At 41.4% G+C, this 23,924-nt stretch overlaps 1 protein-coding gene and 1 long non-coding RNA gene across 2 annotated transcripts in view; one reads left to right on the top strand and one right to left on the bottom strand.

Moving 5' to 3' along the window:
• On the bottom strand, nt 1-22,390 carry LOC138145382 (uncharacterized). The gene is made up of 3 exons (XR_011164220.1): nt 22,010-22,390; nt 21,041-21,227; nt 1-1,438 (listed from the first exon to the last, which is right to left on the bottom strand). It is a non-coding gene; the product is annotated as an uncharacterized lncRNA (long non-coding RNA).
• The window catches only part of ADRA1A (adrenoceptor alpha 1A), a 118,264-nt gene that overhangs the window by 5,972 nt on the left and 88,368 nt on the right, over nt 1-23,924 (top strand). The window lies entirely within an intron of this gene.

Below are 23,924 nucleotides of genomic sequence, written 5' to 3'. Positions count from 1 at the left end.
CATTCTTCACTGTGACAATGTGTGTGTGTTTAAACAGGCATCACTAACATTCAGACTCTGGCAGGATGGTTGATTTTCTATCTGGGAGCTGTAGATGAAACAGGGTGGAAAGTGCTCTATGGCTTACGAGTCCACTTTCTGCAGATGTTAAATTAACTGGTGTCAAAAGTAATCAGATCACTGTTAACAGCAGCAAGCTGATCCATGTAGAGCAGTTCATGAATGCAAGGGGTGGGGAGGGAACCTTTCAACAAGATCCCAAAATGGTGGTTCGTTATTTTTAGTCTGCAAATTCAAATACTGAAGAGCCCTCCCAGTTGTTGAGAGAAACCCTGAGAGTAACTTGGAAAGTGGTCATGAGAAATGGTTCAAGTTAATGCCTCTAGTACTTCGGGGTCAAATTTTGACTGCATGCACTTATTGGAACTCTCATTTTGATTTGTTTTTCCTGTACCACACTTAGAACAGTGTAGTGGCTTGTCGTGATGTAAGGAAGCACTTGCGTGTAGTGCTGGTGTAAGAATGTTGGCAAATACCAGTACCCTGCTGTGTCACTAAAAACCCTTTACCACTCTTGATCAAAGCATCTTGCTAGTATTTTATTTTCCTCAAGTGTCAAATGGGCAGGTATCTTAGATCTGGGGTCCCCTCACCCTAACCCTGATATTCCAGGTTCTATTTTAGGTTCTAGGTTCTAAAGTCACTACTAGTTATGACATCAAAGGACTAGATGCCATTGTTTGCAGCTTCAGGTCTCTGGCTGTAAGGATTCTTATATCTCATGGAATCGTTTTGAGTTTATTGTCTGTTTCTTTTTCATTTGTAATGCTCTGATTCTATGATATGTTACCTTAGAAGAATGCCTTACTCCATTGTCCTACTGACTATTATCACCTGATGGGCAGCAAGAAAGTCCTTTTTCTAGAATATTTGGTGTCTATTCAACAGGGGAAGGACCTCACAACCCACCCATCTTCTCAACCACAGCTATTTCCACATCTAAAAATATCACTTAAAGGAAAAGGGAAATATAGACAGTGATGAAGTATTGAGGATGTGACAGCTAGCATATATATATGTATGTATATATATATATAATCTATATCTAACAAACTCATGTGAGGATTAGATACTATTGGTTTCAGCTTCAAGACTCTGACCCTAAGAATCTTGTGTTGTTTGGGATAGCTTTGAATTTATTGTCTATTTCTTTTCCATTTGTAATTCTGCGATTCTATGATACCTTACATTGGAAAACTTGAAAGAATTCCTCATTCCTTTATCCTCCTAACTGACAAGTGTGATGATGAACAGCATATCTGGTAGCCAGCAAGAGAGCCTCTTTTCTAGGATGCTTGTTATGTATTTCAACTAGGTAAAGGACTTCACAACACACCATCTTCTCAATCACAGCTATGGCCACATCTTTAAAAAACCACTGAAAGGAAAAAGGGAGATATAGACAGTGATGAAGTATTGATGACATGATAGCTAGCATGTATATAACAGAAAGCACTATACAACTATTGCCTCATTTCATCTTTACAACAATTCTGAAAGGTGCAGTTATTATCCCCGTTTTACAGGTAAAAAAAACTAAGGCAGACAGAAGTTAAGTGAATTGCCCAGGATCATGCAAAGTAAGTGTCTGAGGCTGCTTTTAAACTCAGATCTCCTGACTCCAGGTCCTGCGCTCTATCCACCTGTGCTGCCATATGCATACCTAGATATATTTTGGAACTGGGATGGGTTGAACAGGAGTTGCTAATTGGAGAATGCTAGGTGAAATGTAGGATGACTTGAATATCAAATGGGACTTACCCATCTCTAATTACAGGAGGCTGATGAATTTATGCCCCATCCCTGCATAGAGCTAGAACCACACCGAAGGTGTGACTCATATCCAAGTGGAGAATGTCACATCATGGTAGAGCAGAAAAGGAAGGCTTTCAAAGGGGAGCATTCTACAGTGTGTAGTGATATGGGGAGAGCACAGAGTTTAGAGTTAATTAGGCACACAGATGGGTATGTGTTAAGCATGTGCTAAGCACTAGAGATACAAGAAAAAAGAAAAAACAGTCACAATTCTCAAGGAACTCGAATGTGAATGGAAAGACCACATAGAAATCACTTGATGCAATAAGCTGAGTCTTGAAGGAAGGCAGAGAAGAAATTAAGAGGCAGTTAAGAGGGAGGCATGGTTGGGAGATGGGGAAGGAAGGAATGGCCAGTGGAAAGGTATGAACAGAAAGCAAGCCAGGCCAGTGTAGGTGAATTGTGGTGTGCCTCAAGGAAACTAAAATATAAACAGACTGGAAAGGTAAGAAGACACCAGGTTTTGGAGGGCTTAAAACGTCCAATCAAGGATTTAATATTTGAGCTTAGGGGAAAAGGGAAGCACTGAAGCTTACTGAGTACTGGACTAACAGTCAGATGCCTCTTTTGGAGAATTACTTTAGCAGCCGAAGTGGAAGATGGATTGGAGAGAGGAGAGACTTGAGGCAGGGAAATTAATAGGTCATTACAATGCTCCTGGAGAGAGAACAGAATTGGAATTCTACTTCTGTCATTTACTAACTGGGGGAGTGCAGGCAAGTCACTTGGGGCTGTTTGTCCTTCCTTCTCAAAGGGGACTAATGACATCAGGAAGGCGATGTCTTGACTTAGCAGTTGAGTTGGATTGAAGTGAGGGAGGGCTGTGCAAAGTCACCAGCCTCACTTTCTCCTCCAGAGCCATCTGAATCCAGTGGCAAGATGAAAATCAGGACAATTGGAGGTGGCCCCAGATGCAGGCAAGTCATTTAATCATCAAACCTACTATGTGACAGGTATAATACTAGTCACTCTGTATATAATGACACAAGTCCCTACCTTCAAGGAGCTTCCATTATATCATATGTATATTATGAGTGTATGTATTTATATGTACATATGTATGTGTACATACCTATATATGTACATGCATGTGTGCATAAAATATTCTAACTTTAAGATGTACACATATATGTGGTTACATAGATAACATGCAGCATGAATACTGGTTGACTCCTATGCCTGGAATGCCCTCACTCCTCATCTGCTCCTGGCTTCTCTGGCTTCCTTCAAGTCCCAGATAAAAGCCTGCCTTCTACAGAAAGCCTTTCCTATTCCCTCTTAATTCCTATACCTTTCTCCTATTGATTATTTCAAATTAATTCAATATATCACTTATTTGTATGTTGCTGCAAATGCTGTGTCTACCATTAGACTGTGAGCTCCTTGGAGCAAGGATTGTTTTTTTACATTTCTTTGGGTCCCCGGCATTTAGAATGATGTCTGGCACATAGTAGGAACTTGATAAATGTTTATTATCACCTGACTGATAGGGGTAGGGAGGACACTGGTAGTTAGAAGGCTCAGAGTTATGTGACTTACTCAGGGTCACATAGCCAGTAAGTGTCTGAAACCAGATTTGAACTCAAGAAAGTAAGTCTTCTTGACTCGAAAGACCCTGCAATTTATCTGCTTCACCACCTTCTGCCCCAAGAGGGATAAAAATATCATTGTAGCTTAACTAGAGTGCATAGGAGGGGGGATGATGTGTAATGAAACTGGAGACATTCGCCATATTGCAAAGGGCTCTAAATGTTAGGAAGAGGTCTTTATATTTGATCCTGGAAGTAACTGAGAACTTCTTGAATTCATTAGAGTAGAGGAGAGGCACAGTCCAACCCCTGCTTTAGGCAAATCACCTTGTTAGCTGAGCTGAGGAGAGAGTATTTTAAGAAGAGATTGGAAGCTGGAGGCCAATTAGAAGACTAATGAAATAGTGTAGGCGATAAAGTGATGGGGACTACAACTAGAATGGTGGTCATGTGGACGGAAAGGAGATGGATGCTAGAGGTGATGCTGAAGCAGAACTGACAAGATTTATCAGATGATTGGACTGGGGACTGACTGAATGGAGAGAGGATAGTGTGCTGGACAAAAACAGCGAAGTTTAGGGGTGACGTGGGCGGGGGGGGCTAAGATAGGGATACATTGGTGGAAGGAAGGAATAGAAATCGAAGACTTGGGAGAATAAAGAAAAGTTCTACTGTAGTAATTCAGGTCAAGGCAATCTGACCTGAGCTGACAGTGGTGGCCATGAAGAAAACCTCTCATGTCCCATTTGGTAAAAAATCTTACAACTTTTATTTTTCTGTTGAGTGATGCCCCCTTCAAAGTCATCCTAAAGCAAGGGCTCCTGGGAGTACAGAAAGAAAGTTCCAATTCTCTCTTCAGACACTGATTCACTGGGTGAACATAGGCAACTCATAGGATAAGAGATTTAGAGCCAGAAAGGATCTTAGAGGTGGAGTTCAACCCCACCCCTCATTTAACAGATAAGGAAACTGAGGCAAGGAGGGGTTAGATGACACTTCAGGGTCACCCAACCAGTATCTGAAGCAGCCACCATGCTAACTTCCAATATAATGACCTTGAAGGAGATGAACCTTCTGCCCTTTCTGCTCTTCAGCTTCACCTCCTCCAATTCCCCCAGCAACATCGCCTCTCCCCATAAAATATCTGGAGCTCACTTTTTCACTGGACATGGCATCAGAACCAAGATATAAACTGCAACAGAAAAAGACTATCCTGGGTGATTTTATGCCATGCTTTGTTTCTGTTTTGATTCCAAACAGTGTGTTTTAGCTTAACCAGTCACCCTTTGTCAGTCTTGACCTCAACAGCTTGTGTCTGTTTTCTAAAACAGCAAAAAACAAAACCCAATATCCATCTTAAGAGAATGAAAAGTACTAACGCTGGGCATATTCCAAAAGATAAACCCCAGACTCTTAATTTCAAGAATTTAAAGGCCTGTCACATGGTAGAGAGATCAGTCTCATTCTGTTCGACCCCAGAAGGCAGAGCCATGAAGCAAAAATGGGCAATGTTGGCAAGAAGGAAATTGAGGCTTGATGTTGGGGGGAGCACTAATAATTAAAGGTATCCACTAGTGAGATGAGATGCAGAAGTTGGGGAGAGGAAGAGATGTTCCCCTTCAGGGAAGAGGTGGATGACCATCAGGCATGAGTTTCACTAGATGCTGAGATCCCTTCCAATTCGGACACTTTTCAGTTTGAGAGATTGTGAGAAAAGTGGTTTTCTGCTCTTGGTTTGGCATTGACCATAACCACAGTTCCAAAAGAGACACTTCCTTCCTTCATTCTTTCATTCGCTCATCCATCCATCCATCCATTTATTTGTTCAATCATCCAATGAATGGAGATCATTTTATTCTTTCTACTTGAATCTCTAGTGGCTAGCACAACATACAGTGTTTCATTCATTCACTCAAAAATATTTCGTAAGTCCCTACTATGTGGCAGGCACTGTACTAAGCACTGTTAATACAAAAAGATGGGAAAAATACTAGTCTCTAGTCTCAAGGAACCTGCGACCTAGCGACCATTAGATTATAATCTAATAATAGCTCCCTTGAAGTATTTGAAAGGGTGTTACATGGAAGAAAGATTAGATATGTTCTGCTTGATCCCAGAGGAGAGGCCCAGGGGCAGTCATCTGAAGGTGCAAAGAACCCAGCTGAGACTAAATTTCAGGAAAAAATCTCCTAGAGCTGTTCCACAGTTGAATGGGCTGCCTGGAAGGTCTTGGATTTTGCCACACTGGAGGCCTTCAAATGTGCTCATGGCCTGAAACCCTTTGTTGGAGATCTTGCCAAGGCAATTCATGGACAGTTATAGGGTGGACTGAATGACCCCTTGAATACCTTTCCAAGAATCTCAAATTCTGGGATTCTCTGACTGGCTGACCTCTCAGGCAGCAGCACACTGCTCTTATATTTCATGATTCTGATTTTATCAAAAGGGTGACAGAAAAAGCTTTGGTCTGGATGATCCGAGGCAAAGCCAAGAGGGTTCACAGAAGGCCCCATTGGTTGTCAGCCTCCTGGAATGCTGGTGGAGCCTCAGCCCATGCCCAAAAAGGGCTGGAGAAAGAATCTCACACACGGATGTTTTTTCATGTTTGCCTGCTTTGAGCTGATTGCCAGGACATTTGGTTTTGCTCAGAAACCTGCTAGTTCAGATGGGGACCAAGGAACTTTGAACCCTTATAAGGAGAATCATCTGTAAGACCTTTCCCCCTCCCCCAAAGTGCAATCCCATTGTTTTTCATGGGCTTTCTTTGCCCTTCAGTAGCACCTGGCACTCCATTCCTCAGGCCATAGGCTGAAAAGGCAAAGGAAGAACTTGATTTTAAAGTTGCTGGCATCCACTTGGATGTTTCTGGGCCACAGTTTCAGAGAGATCTAGTTTCCCAGGACATCCAAAGCTTGAGTTCCAGGGCCTTCCCCTGAGGAACTTTCTAGAAAGAATCCATAAAACCAGCAGAAATGTCCTCCTGGACACAAACCACTAACAACAGAGTCCAAAGGTGTTCCACGGGGCCTGAATCTCTCTCTTCCATCTTGTTTGTCACTCCTCATCTGGCAAATGAAGATAAAGAAGTAAGAGGATATCTCTGCCATCCCAGAACTGAATTTATTTGTCTTCTGGCAGCAAAAATTGAAGAAAAATGGCCTCAAAGTGCCTGAGAACCCAGTCTCTGGTCCTGGTGGTCTGATGCCTGCAGCCCCTGGTACTGCTACATAAGGAAAAAGGGAGTAGAAACACAACTCAAATACAGGGAATGGATTGTCCTGTTCTGACCTGAGTGGCTTCCCTGATGCTGGATCTGAATGCCTTTGAATTACCCTCCCCGATCCTCCCTGTGTAAAGTTACTAGAACTTAGGATTGACCCTCAGGCAAAGTACTGAAGCAGTCTGGCTGTCTTCCAGTAAACTCGACCTCCCATTTCTTTAGTAATGACTGACATCACAGATCCAGGGCTGGAAGGGACCTGAGAGAGAGTCCAACCCACTCATTTTACAGAAAAGGGAGCCAAGGTCAGACACGTAGTAAATGACAGAGGTGGAATTTAGATCTAGTTCTCTGAAGTTAAATCTATCCATCTTTCTTCTCTGGCTTCAGTTTCCTCATATAGGCAGCTAGAGGTACAGAGTACTGGGCTTAGAGCTAGGAAGACCTGAGTTCAAATTCAGCCTCATAGGCATGCTAACTGTAAGACCCTGGGAAAGTCACTTAACCTCTGATTGCCTCAGTTTCCTCAACTGGAAAATAGGGATAAGAGCACCTACCTCAAAGAGTTGTTGTAAGAATACATAAGATAATATTTGTAAAAAAAAAAAAAAAACTTCAGGCAGTGCCTGGAACATATTAAATGCTATATACATGCTTAATCTCTTCCCCTATAAAGTGATTCCTCAATATTAGATTGGATGACTCCTAAATCCCTTCCAGTTAGAAATAATAATCTTAGAATTTGAGATTGAAACTGAGTTCTTCCTAACTCCATTTATAGGGCTTTAACTACTAAGTCATTCAAATCACATTTATTCTACTCAAATCCTGACTACTGTCTGTCAACTTAGGTTAATGTTATAACACATATCCACATGCGCTTGTGCACACACAGGCATGCACACATATGAACGTGCACACACATGCACATACACACATGTGTGAACACATGCACTCATGCACATACATGTATTGCATCACATACACACGTGTGTGTGTTGCGCATGCATACCGGCATGCACACAGACATGCATGCATCTATGCACATATGCATGCAAGCACATGTGAGCGTGCGCATACATGTATGTACACGCATGTATGCTCACACATGCATGTATATGTGTCACGTCCCTAGTTATTTTAATCTTTGTCCCCCTGTAGACTGTAAGCTTCTTGAAAGTAGTAACTTTTCATCTTTCTTTTTATTCTTAGTTCTTAACTCTGTGCCTGGTACCTGCTTAATATTTACTGCCTGTTGACTTGGCTTGACTGTCCAGTAGGCAGAAGGTCCTATTGGTAATTCCTCAGAAAAAACCCTTCATACTAAGCATTGGCTTATTACTCCCTGAGCTAACTCAGCTTGCAAGCCATGCCTGCCTATCCTGTCCCTCCTGTCTATATATTCCAATAAGCGCACGAGAGGGAGTCAGTCCACCAGACCTGCTGGAGGGCTTCCTCAGTCTCTTGTTATTATAATTGATAGAAAACTGCCTTAGAACCAAGAAAAACCTGTGTTCAAATTCTGACTCTGCACATATTGGCTGAGTGGCTCTGGGTGAGTCATTTAATCTTTTGATGCATGAGGCTGCTCTTAAAAGAGTTTAAATCTCAGTCAGAGCCTACCTGTGATTCTGTAGATGGAGTTTCTTCACCTGGGAGTTCCATCCAGTTGTGTCAAACTCAGATACAAATGGGTCCCTGTTGGGTGCGTATTGATTTATTAAACATCTCTTTGTTACATTTTAATGTAGTTCTGGCCCCACTCAGGAGTGTTATGGCCCCACCTTTAATGCCTCTGCCTTACGCTGATGAAATCCCAAGTGCAGCAATTACCACTCCCCCCCCCTCCCAGGGACTTAGTGGAGTCCACGCTCTACCTGTAATTGTCTTCCTCTCACTTTAGTGACATTCTACCTCCTTTTCATTTCATACAATTCTTTGATGACTTTCACCAATCTATAAAGAAATGAGAAAGAGACAGAGAGGAGAGAAGGGGAAAAAGAGGAAGAGAGGAGAGAGGGAAGAAGGGAGGGAGATGGAGAGAGAGAGAGAAAGCAAAAGAGGGAAGTTACAGAAAAGGAGAGGAGAGAGAGGAGAGGAAGAGGAAGAGAGAGAAAGATAGAAAAGAAGAGGGAGAGAGAGAGAAAGCAAGAGAGAAGGAGAGAGAGGACAGAGGGAGGGAAAGAAACAGAGAGAGAATTTACAGATGAGGGCAAGAAAACCTGACTGACTTCATAGCACCATAACTCTGGAGCTAGATTGGCCTCTAGAGGTATCTAGTCCAGTTTCATTTTAAAGAAGAGGAGACCCACAAAGTTGAAACGACTTGAAATTATTTACCCCAAGTCACACATGGAGTAAGTGTTGGCATTCCAAGCCAGGTTCTCGGACTCTGCATTCAATGCTCTTCCTGCTTTTATTACTATTTGTTTGTAGAAATAGTGCAGCCTCATAGCTGGAGAGCTGCCTTGGATGCCAGAAAGACCTGGATTCCAGTTCTACTTTCAACACATACATGTTGCCCTTTACAAGTCACTTAACATCTCAGACAGATTTATTAAGTGCTTATTGTACAACAGGCGCTGTGATAAGTTCCAGGAATACAAAGCCAGGCAAAAAGATGGTCCATGCTTTTGAACAGGTGACAGCCTAACGATCCATACTACATGTCAATAACTCTGCACAAGCTATGGACTGTATAAGTGAAGTATGATTTCAGGTAGAAGGCCCTGGATGGAGGGAGGGAAGGAGAGCAGAAAAGGTCTCTTGGACAAGGTAGAAATTGCTTGTACATGAATGTTCCTTTAGCCATTATTATTTGATATAGTTCAGAAGCACTAGCAATTGCAGCAAGACAAGAAAGAAATTAAAAACATAAATACAGGCAAAGAGGAGAGGGAACTATCTTTATTTGATGATGACATGATGGCTTAATTAGAAAATGCTGTAGAATCACCAAAGAAACAATTGGTACAGTTAATACCTTCAGCAAAGTTGAAGGACAGAAAATTAACCTACAAAACCAATATTATTTCTACATAATAACAAACGCCAAGAGGCAATAATAGAAAGGGAAATCCCATTAAGACAACTACAAAATGCACAAATATTTGGAAGTCTATCTACTAAAACAGAAGAAACACTTGTATAGATTCAACTACTAAAATTGGGGTGGTGATGGTGTTGGGTTGTTCCAGTTGTATCTGACTCTCTGTGACACCATTTGGGGTTTTCTTGGCAGAGATACTGAAGTGGTTTGCTGTTTCCTTCTCCAGCTCATTTGACAGATGAGGAAACTGAGGCAAACAGGGTTAAGTGATTTGCCCAGGGTCACACAGCTACTAAGTGTCTGAGGTCAGATTTTAACTCAGTAAGTTGACAGGCCTAGCATTCTATCCACTGAGCAATCTAGTTGCCTCAATCACCCCAAAAAGTACATACAAAAAATGCAATTTTTGTTGTTCAGTTATTTCAGTTATGTTCACCTCCATGTGATTCCATTTAGGGTTTTCTTGGCAAAGATATTGGAATGGTTTGATGTGTCCTTCTCTAGCTCATTTTATAGATGAGGAAATTGAGGCAAACAGGATTAAGTGACTTGCCCAAAGTCACACAGCTAGCAAGTGTCTGATTCTGGATTTGAACTCAGGTCTTCCTGACTCCAAGCCTAGAACTCTATTCACTGCACCACCTAGCTACCAAAATAGTTATAGCACCACTTTTTGTGATAGAAAACAACTGGAAATGACACAGATGCTCACTGATCAGAGAATGGCTTGTAAAATGAATGTAATATTACTGTTCTGTAAGAAGAAGCAAACATAATGAATACAGAGAAGTCTAGAAAGACTTACATGAACTGATCCAAAGTAAAGTAAGGAGAGGGAGGAAAAAAACATACCCAGCAACAGCAACAATGGAATGGAAATAACAGCAGCTACGAAAAGTTTGAAACTGAGTGTGATAAAATTAGAAAGAGCAAGTTTGAGGTCAAAGAAAAGGAATAAGGAGGCACCTCTCCTTACTCCTTTACAGAAAATGGGAGGTCCATAGGAGTGAGTGGAACCTGCCATGTAATATCAGTTTTACTGAATTTTTTTCCCTTATTCTCATTTTTTTAAATCATGTTTTTGAAGGATGGATGAGAGAGATACAGCAGGAAATCTAAACAATGAAGAAGCAAACTAAATCAATGCACACCTATTTTTCAAAGGAAAAGGACAGTTTTTTTAGAATGATGAGAAAAGAAACCAGATTATAAGACTTCAAGAAAGGAGGTGAAAGGAGGGGACGTGAAAACAATGAATTCATACCTCAGATTTCTAGAATGAAAAGAAGAGAGGAAACTGGACAGCAACTCAAGTGAGTAGCAGGGTCAAATAATACATAATAAATATAAAATACTAAATAATTAAAATAAAATAAAAAATAACAATACATAACAAATGTTTCCCTCTTGGAGAATGGCAACTGTAATGGGGTGAGGATTATTTCATCTATTTCTTTGTATCCCTTAACACTTAATAATGCCTGGAAAAGTTAAGACTTAATATATTTTTGTTAAACTGAATTGAAGATAGGCAACACCTGTTCATCAATCAATGAATCAACATCGTTTACAGCATCCACTGTTCCGGGTTCCAGGAACTTTTGATATAGGCCTTTGAGATACAAATATCAAAGTGAGACAGTCTCTAACCTCAAGGAACTTACATTCTACCAGGATACATCATATTCATAGAAAAGTAAATATAGGCTATATAAAAATGGACGGTAATTTGAAGCTGAAAGTCTTAAAAGTGGGAGGGTATCAGAAAAGGCCTCTTGAAGGAGATGGCATTGGAATTGAGTTTTTCAGGGAATCAGAGATTTCAAAAGAGAGAGAAGAGATATTGGGAGTGCATTTTTTATCTGAGAGACCAAAGAGTGTCTCTGACACATCAGAGAGTGTGTGAGGGGAAGTAATGTCTACTGAACTTGGAAAGACTGGCTTGAATCAGATTGTAAAAGGCAAACAGAGGGGCAGGTATTTTTATCCTAAGGGTAATGGGGAGCTACAGCAACTTCTTGATTGGGACAGTAATAATAACTGGGCTTTATATAACTGGATGAAATTAAAGTGAGAACTTTCCAGAAATCTGAATAGAATTGTATTCAAGTACCAAAGACTTAGCAACCTGGGCTGGGACCCTTGCCTTGCTTCTCTGGTCATAAGTTGAAGTTTTTGCTAAGTTTAGCTAAGTGGGGGGGGGGGGGACATAGACCTTGCAAATCTAACCATAAGTCCAAATGTTTCAGACTTGTTTCCACTGACCACCATCTGACCTGTAAAACTATAAAATTGAAACTCCTATTGTGGAACTCCAGGCAGGTCACCATGTTCTAAAACTTCCATGATTCATAAAATATTGTCTGCTTTCATATTTAAGATGATACTGATGACATATTTGTCTGTTTTCATGTCCGCTAGATATGTACCTTCTGCTTTTTGATATTACTGACATTTTATCTGCGAACGCCAGCAGATTTTTTAAGTTAAAACTGTGCGCCTCAGTTCCTGATTAATGGGAACAGGACAAGTCAAAGTGGGGGGAGAAGGGGTGGTCTCTTGGGTATATAACCAAGCTTTGCATTTTGTATTTTTCCTCTCCTACTAGACTGCCTCTAGTAGCCAGACCACCTTTCTTGCAAGAAGAAATAATTAAATAAACCCTTCCTGTCTCTCCTTGGAGATATATCTGCTTATTTTATTTTGGGCGAAGGTCGTTCTTATCCCACACATAACTGTATTAGGGTTTGCAAATTTCTATATACCTGTTAGTTCATCTGATCTTTGCAACAACCCTAAGAGATGGATGTTATTGTTAACTCTGTTTTATAGAGGTCAAAACCGAAGCAAACATCAATTAAGTGATTTACCTAGGGTCATGCAGCTATAAGTCTAAGGCAGAATTTGATGGCTGAGTGAAGAATGGATTGGAGTGGAATTGTCAATAGCCCAAGTATGAGATGATGAAGGCCCCCACCAGGATATTGAAAGTGTCAGAGGAGAGAAGATGGCACAGGTGTATCCGAGAAATGTTCCAAAGGTAGAATAGACTAGACGTATGAACCTTTTGGGTATGGAGGGTGAGAGAGAGGTAGAGGCTGAGCATCAGAGTTAGGTACACGGGAGCTAGGCATGGAAACAATCTATATTAATTGCCGGGAATTCAGCTGAATTCAAATCAACATACATTTATTAAGCACCTATTACATTGGTAACAGGTAGTACAAAGGATACAGCATGGGCCTAGAGTTAGGAAGACCTGTGTTCAAATGTGATATCAGACACCATCTGTGTGACCCTGGACAAGTCACTTAACCCTGTTTGCCTTAGTCTCTTCATTTGTAAAATGAGCTGGAGAAGGAAATGACAAACTACTGCAGTATCTTTGCCAAGAAAACCCCAAGTGGGGCCATGAAGAGTCGAACACGACTGAACAACAACAAAACCATACTAGATGCTGAGTATGTGAAGACAAAATTAAAATATTCTTCCTTCCCTCAAGGGGCTAACAGTCTCCTGGCAGTAAACAACATTCATCTACATAATGTGAAATAATTCAAGGCTGATACAAGGTGTGTGGGTGGGGCAGAGCACCAACAATCCTGGCTTTGGGAAATGCCTCTTGTGGCTCTTGGCATGGGGCTTGAAGAGAAGGGGAGTTTCCAAGAGGCTAAGAAGAAGTGACATTCAAGGCCTTCAGACAGAACCTATCTGAAAGCACAGAAGCAGGAGATAGTGGACGAAGAAGAAAAAGTGTGCTTGGTTGGAATGTACGATGAATGAAAGGAGAAATCATGAGAAATCAGACTAGAAGAGATGGTACCAGGAAAGGAGGGGGGCGAAAACGAGGATGCAGTGGGAAAAAACACTTTATTTGTTTTCTCATCTGTAAAGTAAAGGGTCAGATCAGGTGACCTCTAAGGTCCTGGCCACAGGAGGAGGCTGCTAAATGTTTAACAACCAGCTCACTAGAGGGGAAATATATAAGAGACATACTTTCAAGTTTAATCTGCAGTATTAACATTTTCTCCATTACTTCCTTAAGCCATGATGACCAACTAAGTAGTCAATCAAGCCCTCAGTTGTAGCATTTGTTGATTTCTGAGGAGTAAATTATGATGCTGAAAATTTAACACTGGGCTCTCCTGAGTCAATTTGAGCTGCCTTCAGCACAACAATGCTCACTCCTCTAAATCTATAACACTATATTTTTATGAGAAAGGGAGTTTTATCTTACATTCACTCAGGAGAAATTTATGGTAATATAACCTCTACCCCTATGTCTTGAAACTGCAAATTCCATCATTTTATGCCAATCTATGGTTCAAAACTCAGCCTACAGCTCAGCAGTACCAGGTCCATTGCTGGCAACAGAGTAGCTCTGAAGGAGCCTTTGCCCGCATAAGGAGGGCTTTTTTTTCTGTCTTCTGTGCCAGTGGTTCTATTTTGGCCACATGAAATCTCAACATTACTAAGATGGAAAAAAGACAACACAATGGTGGGTGTAGACCCAAAGTCAAGGACAGACTAGATGCTCAGCAGATTTTTTTTTTAAGTATCAAAGGCAAAACTTGACCTTTAAGCAATTTTTCAACTCCCAATCGAACTTGTTTTCTGAAAATATGGTTTAAATGAATCAATCCCCTTCCCTTCCTCCTTTAAAAAAATGCCATTTAGCAGTGAAGGTAATAATTTCAATCTGGTTTAAGAGTTTTCCCCTGCCAAGTTCCACAGGGCCCAAAATGTCCAAGATAAAAAAAGAAACACCCCCTGGAAGGGAGCTGGTACAGTCCATGGCCAGGGTCATAATTTAGTGGCATTTTTTCATTTCCACACGAATGACCTAGTGTGTCTTTGCAGCTGTGTTCAGCTTCCAGCCCAGCTGCTTTGGATCATGGTGAAGGGACAGGCTCTGGCTCATCATGAACCCAGACATGCCTCTGAATTCATATGCGAGGGTCAAAGGCACATCTTGGGAAAGAAACATCCTATAAATTAGCTTCCCCCACCTTCCTCAAGGCTTGAGGTTTTGCTACTGTGTCTACTGAGGATCTAGAACCTGCCTGACATCCATTCCAAAGCCATTCAACTCTCATTTTGCTATATGTCCAACAGTGTGCCTTTGAAAGCAAATATGAGACATGTGTTCTTAATACACTAGTGTTTAATCCATTGAAATGCTGTTGGATGATTGCCATCGACAAGAGCCATATGAAAACTCTGTAGTCCTAGCCAAGTCTTCATTTGAATAGCTTCATGTGGCGGCCCTAAGATTCTCCCCAGACTTCCAAATGGAAAGGCTCTTCCTAATGCAATCAGTTAACAAATATTTATCAAAAGCCTACTAATGCCAGGCACTATGCTAAGGTATAAAAAGAGGCAAAAGACAGTCCCTGCCCTGAAGGAGCTCACAATGTAATGGAGGAGACAGCAAGCAAGTGAAGATGCACAAACACACTACATACAAAATGGAGAGAAAAGAATTCTGAGAAAAAAGACCCTGGAATAAGGAGGGGCAGGGCGGGTTCTGCTTGGGGTTTAAAAGAAACCATGGAAGCCAGGAGATAGACCTGAGCAGGGAGAGGATCCCAGGCAAGGGGGACAGCAAGAGAAAATGCCCAGGGCCAAGAGATGGAGGGTCTTGTTCAAGGAATAGTGAGGAGGCCAGTGTCTCTGCATCAAAAAGTGTGTTTTGGGGAATAAGGCGTAAGATGACCAGAAAGATAGGAGTGGGAGAGTCTATGAAGGACTTTGGATGCCAAGCAGAGTGTTCTGTATTTGATTCTGGAGGTGAGAGGAAGTCACTGGAGTTTATCAAGTGGGGAAGGTGGGGTGACATGGTCGGGCCTGAGTTTTAGGAAAATCATTTTGGTGGTTGAGCAAAGGATGTAGCGGAGTGGAGTGTAGAGAGACTTGAGGCAGGCAGACCACACCCTCAGCAGCTATTGCAATAATGTAAGTGTGAGGTCGATGAGGGCCTGTGTCAGTATGGTATTAGTGTCAGAGGAGAGTAGGGGCCCTATTTGAGAAATGTTTCAAAGATAAAATCCTTAGATCTTTACAATTGATTGAATAATAAGGTGAGAGATAGTGAGAAGTCAAGAATTTCAGTCTTTGTAAGGGACTGGGGGGATGATGTTGTTCTCTATAGTAATAGAGAAGGGGGAGGGGAGAAGGGAGAAGGTTTGGGGGAAAATATAATGGGTTCAGTTTTGTAAATGTTGAATTTAATGTCTACCGGACATCCAATTCAAGATGTGTGAAAAGCAGTTAAAGATAGGAGCTTGGAGGTCACTGGGGAGTATGGTACAAGGCATTTTCTTCTATAATCATATAATAGCGTTGATGGGGTTAGGGGTGGGGGTGCAGAGAAATGCTTGAGGAGACAGGAAGTGAGTAGATTTGGGATCTATTCGCAGCCCTACTCCCGACTTTGGGAAAATTCTTTGTCCTTTAGGAGTATTTAACTTGTCTTCTGTCAAATTAGAGGAACGATCTCTCCTTCCCACATTCTGCCTCCTTTTCCATCCCTTCCTTTTCTAGATTGTTGTGAGGACTGATGAGAACATACACCTATTCTCACTCACCAAATCATATCATCTCCACCATTTCAACCATAATTCTGTTTCAACTTCTCTGCTCTTGGAAGGGTTCCCAAAGGGAGTGGGCTATGGTCCCAAGTACCTTTAAAACCAATACATTGCCTAGGTCTTCAATTTAGAACAATAGCTAAGATTTTTCTGTTTCTCTAAGTTTTATGAGAAGGTATGTACTATAGGCATCATTATCTTTACTTGACAGATGAATAAATGGAGGAAACCATGACTTAGAGTGTGAAAGCCACTGGTTTTGCAGTTGGAAGATTACGGTTCATATCTACCCTATTACTTAATACTTGGGTACTTGAACAAGTCACTTAACCTGTATCTTGGTTTCTGGGTAGCCAGGTTGCCTAGTGGATAGAACACTGGGCATAGAGTCAGGAAGACCTGAGTTCAAATGTGACCTCAGACACTAGTTGTGTGATCCTGGGCAAGTCACTTAATCTTATTTGCCTCAATTTCTTCATCTATAAAATAATATGGATAAGGAAACGACAAACCACTTTGTCAAGAAAAGCCCACTCACAAAGAGTCATGAAAATGACAGTTTCTTCATCTTTGAAATCAGAGTATCCAAGAAGATGGCCACAAAAGTCCCACACAACTGTAAATCTAATCCCAACATCCTCTGACTACCTGGGTTCTGTTGCCTTGAATGTAAAATGAGAGGTTCCATCTAGATGGTCCCCAAAAGTCCCTTCCAACTCTTAATGTAGGAACCTAAGGTCCCATTATTTGGAGAACCTCAGTTCTTCAACTGTAAAATGAAGATGTCAAGCTAGATAGTCTGTAAGGCCCCTTCCAGCTCTTAATTTGTGATCCTATGAATTTGGACAAGTCACTTTACCATTATAAGCCTCAGTTTCTCCAACTGCAAAATGAAAGGGTTGAACTACATGGCCTCTGTCTCTTAATCTCTACCCCTATGCTCCTATGTCCTCTCTGGGCCTCGTCCTTCTCATTTGTAAAATGACTCCTAAGGTCCTTCTATGTTCAATGATCCTATGTTCTTTCTGAACAAGAATTTCCTCACCTTTAGGATGAGAGACTTAGACTGGCTAAGGTCTTTCTAAGTTCCCTTTCAGCTCAGATCAACACTCTAATGAGCCTATGATTTGCCCAGGAAAGGCAGAGTCAAGACTTGAACTTGGTTCTTCATGATTCCCTGTCCCATGTTCTAGCTGCCATGAAATGCTGCTTGTATACTAATTTATATGTGCCATTATCAGAGTAGCTAGGGGGCACTGTGGATTGAGTGCTGGGCCTGGAATCGAGAAGACCTAGTTCAAATCCTGCCTCAGACCAACCCTGAGCAAACCCCTAATCTCCATCTGCCTCAGTTTCCTCAGCTGTGAAATGAGGATAATAATAGCATCTGCCTTCTAGGGTTGTTGTGAGGATAAAATGAGATAATATGTATTGAGCCCTTGGTATGGTTCCTGGAACACAGTAGGTGCTTAGTAAATGCTTGGTCTCTTCCCCACCTCTTCATCAGCACATTTGTGCACAGACCTCACATGAGAGCTAGACAGGACCTGTGAAATCATAGAGTTCAACACTCATTTTTTTTTTGGTTTTTGGAGGGGGGAAGACAGGGCAATTGGGGTTAAGTGACTTGCCCAAGGTCACACAGCTAGTAAGTGTTAAGTGTCTGAGGTTGTATTTGAACTCAGGTCCTCCTGACTCCAGAGCCAGTGTTCTATTCACTGTGCCACCTAACCACCCCCCAACCCTCTCCTTTTAAAGAAAAAGAAAATAATAGCAATAAAAAGGCAGAAATGTGCCCAGGGTTGGACAGCAGGTGAACTGAGCTCTAGCCATGTCACGGCTCCTGTTTCCTCATCAAGTGATCACCTCTCCCCCCACCCCATAAAGATTTCAGCAAAGGAAGAGAAATGCATTCATAGGTGGTGCTGAGGAGGCACAAGGGGCAGGAAGTGAGCAGACCAGCCACCATTCAGGAGCAGCCAGGTGATTCCTCAAGGCAGGGTGCCCCTAGGAGAGTGTACCTCACCCCTACTGAGGATCCTTCACAAACCCCAACTTCATGAGCTCCTGAATCTCTAACTCCCAGTAGATGCCAGTGAGTCAAGATCCCTCTTCTGAACGAGAATCTTGCTCACTCCAAGTCTTGAGTGCTCCTCTGTACCCTGAAATACTCTTCTGCTCATTTCATTTGTGTTTTGTTTCATTTATTGCTGCATATGTCATTTCCTATCACTCCAGAATATAAGTTCTTTTAGGGCAGATATTGTTTTGGTCTCTGTACCTTCCAAGTCTAACTCAGTGTGAGGTACATGGAAGGTTCTTAGCATCCTTGGAACATAGGTCCAGAGTTGGACAGGACCTTTGTGGTCCAATTTTCCATTTTGCACATGAGAAGAATTCCAAAGGTCATAGTGAGTCAGCAAGCATTCGTTAAGTGCCTACTGTTTGGTTAATGCTGGGGAAACATTAAGAAAGACAACAGACAAGCAAACAACCCAGTCCCTGCCTTCAAGGAGCTCATAGTCTAGTGGAAGAGATGATGTGTGAAGAACTATGTACAAAGAAGATAGGGGAAATCAAAATTGAGGAAAAACTCAGGGGGAAAGCATTAAAATTAAGGGGAACTGGGGAGTCAAGACTTTAACTGGGACTCAAAGGTAGACAGGAAACCAGGAAGCAGAGATGAGATATCCTGGCAAAGGAGGACAGTCAGTGAAACTACCAGGAGATGGGACGCGGAGTGTCAACTTCAAGGAACAACAATGTCATTGCAACAAAGGTCTTTGATCTTTCGAAATAATCATAATAAAATTAAGTGCCAGTCAATACTTGTGTACAAGTCATTTGAATCTGACCCTCACTGTAAGGAAAAAGGCATGTGGCAGAAGATCAAAGGACCAGACCCCGAGCTTAGCTGTTGATATACCAAGTGACCCTTTGTAAATCCTTTCTGCTCCCCGGACCTCAGTTTCTTCACCTGTAAAAATAGGGCATTGATGGGGCATCTAGGTGGTGCAGTGAGTAAAGCACCAGCCCCAGAGTCAGGAGGACTCGAGTTCGATTCTGGCCTCAGACACTTAATACCCACACAAAAAAAACTAGCCGTGTAACCTTGGGCAAGTTACTTAACCCCAATTGCCCTCCAAAAGGCAAAAAATAAAAAATAGGGCATTGTTGTAAATTATCTCCAAGGAACCTTGTGGCTCATATAGAACATGATTCTTTAGATTCTGCCTTCTTTCAAATTCAAATCAGTGTCTCTTTTGGCTCCCAGAAACACACATACCAACCTCTCTTTACCCCAGAAGCTGGTTTGATGAGTTTCTTCAGCCAAAAAACAAACAACAAAAAACTTTTTGGTCAACAGAAATTCTGGTGATGAGCGTCTATTGGCTTAGATGTCCTGGGCCTCAGGTGACAGGCAGGCACAGATCACCAGACTATGTTGGGACACTTGCCAATTAAGTAGGCTATCAGATCTTCAATACTGCTAGTGTAGCCTCTGAGAAGCCAAAGCTGCCTCCATTCTCTTTCTTACATGTCCCTCATTTGAGGCAATATACTACAGGTGACTTGTACCCATCAGACACTCATCGTCATTTGTGTTTCTCACAATGTGGATTTTTCTGTGATCGTGTTGTTCCATGACTTACAGCCATATGATTACCAAGAGACTGGGGGAAGTGGGAAGGGGAGAATCACAAGCCTGTGATTTTACTGGAAAACCCTCAGTGTGGAAACTCCCTCCACTGACGGAGAAGATCAAAGACTTAGTGTTGGAAGGGATATCAGAGGACATTGAGTCCAGTCTCCCCATTTGTCTTTACAGTGTGGTTGGCATTTTTCAAATTCTGCTCTTGATTCTAATCATTTCACTCTGAGTCAGTTTATAAAAGTCTTCCCAGGTTTCTCTGAAACAATCCTCTTCATCATTTCTTACAGCACAATAGTATTCCTTTACATTCATATACCAGAATTTTTTCAGCTGTTCTCTGACAGATAGATACCTACTTAGTTTTCAGTTCTTTGACATTATAAAAATTGCACTTTTAAATGTATTTGTACCCATGGTTCTTTGTACTCTTTGACCTCTTTGGAGTATAGACCTAGTAACAGCATTGCTTAATCAAAGGGTTGCTCATTCAATAAATTTGGAGGCAAAAGCCCAAATTGCTTTTCAGAAAGGCTGGAGCAATTTAAAGTTCCTCGTTTAGGAAATTGTAGCTGAGAAAAGGTAACTATTGCTCCGGGTCAGACATCCAGTAAGTTTCTGGGACAGGATTTGAACTCGGGTCTTCCTGACTCAATTTCTAGCAGTCTAAGTAGAGATAACTAAGCTACACCTCTTCTGTCACTTATAATCTTAAAGAGTTGCTTTGGGGACACGAGATGGGTGACTTGCTGATGATCACACAGGTGGTATATGTCAGATTCTGGTTTTGAGCCTGTGTTTTGGGGGCATTAAGCCTGGCCGTCCATCTCCTATGCTAAACTGACTATCATTAGATTATTATTGTTTAATTTAAGATTGACTTTTGCTCCAAGGAAGTTCATTGGGAGTTTTGTGCATTTTTCCAAACATGAGCGTCTCATGTCCTATTCCTAGGTAACTAGGTAACATGGTGAATAGGATGTCAGACTTGGAGTGAAGGAGACCTCAGTTTGAAAGCTTCTTCATATGATTACTAGTTTGGTGACCCCAGAAAAATCACTTAACCTCTCTGCCTCAATTTCCTCTTCTGTCAAATAGGGATCATAATAGCATAATAGCACCTACCTCACAGGGTTGCTGTGTCAGATGAGATTTTATAGATATATACACATATGCACACATGTGTAAGTATACACACATATGTTTGCATCCAATAGAGTTCTCCAAATTTTGAAAGTAAAATAAGTTTAACTATTATTATTAATGATAATAATGATAACTCTGGGTCCAGGTAATTGTAAATCTGAAACATCTATAAAATAAAAATAGAATTAGGATTAGATATATAAACAGATAAATATATATGCCCTTAGAGACTAAAATAATAGGCTACCCATCTAATAGCATGTAATGAGCTGAACATTAGTCACTCTTCATCCATTTAGTCTTTTCTGTGTGAATGGCTAGGTGAATCTCATAAGCAGCCTTGAATGTCATTGAGGAGGTTATATGGTAATGTGGCACCGAAAGCAGTATACACAATGTCTTCAACAAATGGGAAAATCCAGAGAACCTCACTCTACTTCAATTTGGACTTTATAGCAGATCTCCAACATGGATTGTCCATAAAAAGCCACTAAACCAATGCAGATAACCATAGAATTATTATAATTATGAGCAATATTGATCCTATTAAATATTCCTCCAATGTCTTCTATAATGTCTTCTCCTGTCATGGAAGTGGACATATATATGTGCATGCATATATTTGTGTGTCACCCAAAGGGAGGATGAATGACTTGGGTTGTAGTCTAAGACCAAAGCAAAACCATCCAAAGCAGTCAGATTCAGTGTGGAGGAAAGAGTACTTGTTCCATCTCTCCTTGGGGACGCATCTGATATGAGGTGAAGACAAGGAACACACACATTCAAGGTGTGGGAGAGTTTATGCAAGGGGAGGAAATGGAAGAGCCCCTCTCATGTCTATATGGTCCTTTCCATTTTTCAAAAGCTATTTCCACATAACAACATGCCATTATTATTCATCCAATTAAACACATGATGAAATGAAAGCAGAAATGTTAGCTGACTCACCCATGGTTGTGTATCCAAGAAGGAGAAGAACCAGGATTCCAGCCATGTCTGCTTATGCCAAGTCTGGTAGTGTTCCTACAATTCGGCTAACTGACTTTCTGAGAACTAGGAGTAATGCATTGTGTCACTTTCCAGCTAAGGAGAAATGAGGTGGGACTCCTTCAAGTTATTGTGCATACACTTACCAAGGAAGGAAGGAAGGAATTTACATGAGGTGCTTACTATTGCCAAATATGGTTCTCAGTTCTAATACAAAGGCAAAACAACCCATGCCTTCAAGTTTGCATTCTAATTAGAGGAGACGCCTATGGGAGAGCATAGGAGAGCAGAGAATAAAAATAAATGGCAAGGCCAGTGGTTCTTCTCTGGTTTAACTTATCTGTTTACATATTGTACCCACCGGGAGAATGTAAGCTCCTCGACAGCAGGGACATTTTTAAATTTTTGTTTTGTCTTTATATCCCCAGTACCTAGTGAAGTTCCTAACAAAAAGTGTGTGTTTGACAGGGGCTTGATGGATTGGGTTGGAATGGATTGAATTTCTTCTATTTCCCTTGATTTAGATTCAATTCAATCAGAAAAGTGAAAGCAACTCAACCTCCTTGCTCCCATATACCTTAGACAGCTCTGTGACATCTTTCAACAGCCTTGGCCACAATATTCTTGCCATACTTACTGACTTCATTCTTTCAGCCTCCTTTGAGGTTCCCCTGTGGGCAATTAACACTCTTTTTTTTCTCTTGTTGGTCACAGGTGTGACCTGGGCTGTCCCCACCCAGGTCCTGTTGTTACTGAGATGACTTTGCTTTCAGCCCAGGCTTGTCCCAACAAGTCCCTGCTTTCAGAGCTATGGTGAAGCTCCTGCCTGTCCTGTTCCTTTAAGATTCATTCTCTCTGGTGATTGTACAGAAAGTGATCTGAAGTCAGCAAAGTGGAGGGAGCTTTTCGTTTGAGGCTGCAGGGAGCCAGAGGAAAAGTGAAAAGCAAGCAAGCCACAAGTATTTATGAAGTGCTTCATATTACTAATCATTATTAAGTACCTGGCATTGTATAAGGCATTGCGGATACAAGGATGGAAGGCAGTCCTCAAGGAGCTTCCTTTCTATTGGGGACACGACATGTATACATCCAGTTGGAAAGCTGGATATTTCTATCTATAGCTTTGGAATCAAAGGCAAAACATCCATGTTTTAAAATTGAATTTCCCCTTTTCATTATTCCATTGACATGGGGACAGAGATATGCATTTCATGTTATTTAGAAACTTTTTCTATGTCCTAGTGGATAGAGTGTTGTATTTAAAGTCAGGAATATTGGGTTTCTTATCCATCTCTGTCATTTAGCTTTGGGACTTTGGCCAAGTCCCTTGCCCCCTGTTGGTCTCAGTTTCCTCAAGTGTCAAATATCAGTAAGGCTCAAATGAACTGATGTGTGTAAAATGATTTACACACTTTCACAAGCCAAATATTGTGGTCCCTGGAATTATAATAATGACTAATATCATTAGAATATGTTTACCTTTTTTAAAAAAATCATTCTTCCCTATATTACTATATTAGGTATCTGAGGTCAATTAGGTGGCTGTTATCATCCCTTTTTAACAAATGATAAAACAGTCGTAGTGAAGATGTAGCAAAGGGACTGAGTCATAGAATACATGATTTGCTTAAGGCCCCATAATAGGAAGGAGCCCAGGCCCCTCGTTCTTTGCACTTGGCCACCACCATCACAGCTAAACGATATAAGCAAGGGGCTCTGGTACGATGCTCTCAAAGGGAGATATTCAAGTATTAGTCTGCACATGGGTGCAGGATTGTAGGTTTCTGCATCTCCAGAGGCCAGCTTAGCTGGGTCTGATTCTCTGTCTCCATCATGGTCAAGTGCAGAGGCCAAGAACTGAAGGAGGGTCTATCTA

Source organism: Petaurus breviceps, unplaced genomic scaffold (assembly GCF_028583685.1).
Source record: "Petaurus breviceps papuanus isolate PSGF00001 unplaced genomic scaffold, PetGlider_PUasm1.0 139, whole genome shotgun sequence".
In the NCBI taxonomy this organism is placed as follows: Eukaryota; Metazoa; Chordata; class Mammalia; order Diprotodontia; family Petauridae; genus Petaurus; species Petaurus breviceps.
The sequence above is the reverse complement of the archived record's forward strand: the minus strand, read 5'-3'. Positions and strand labels throughout refer to the sequence as shown.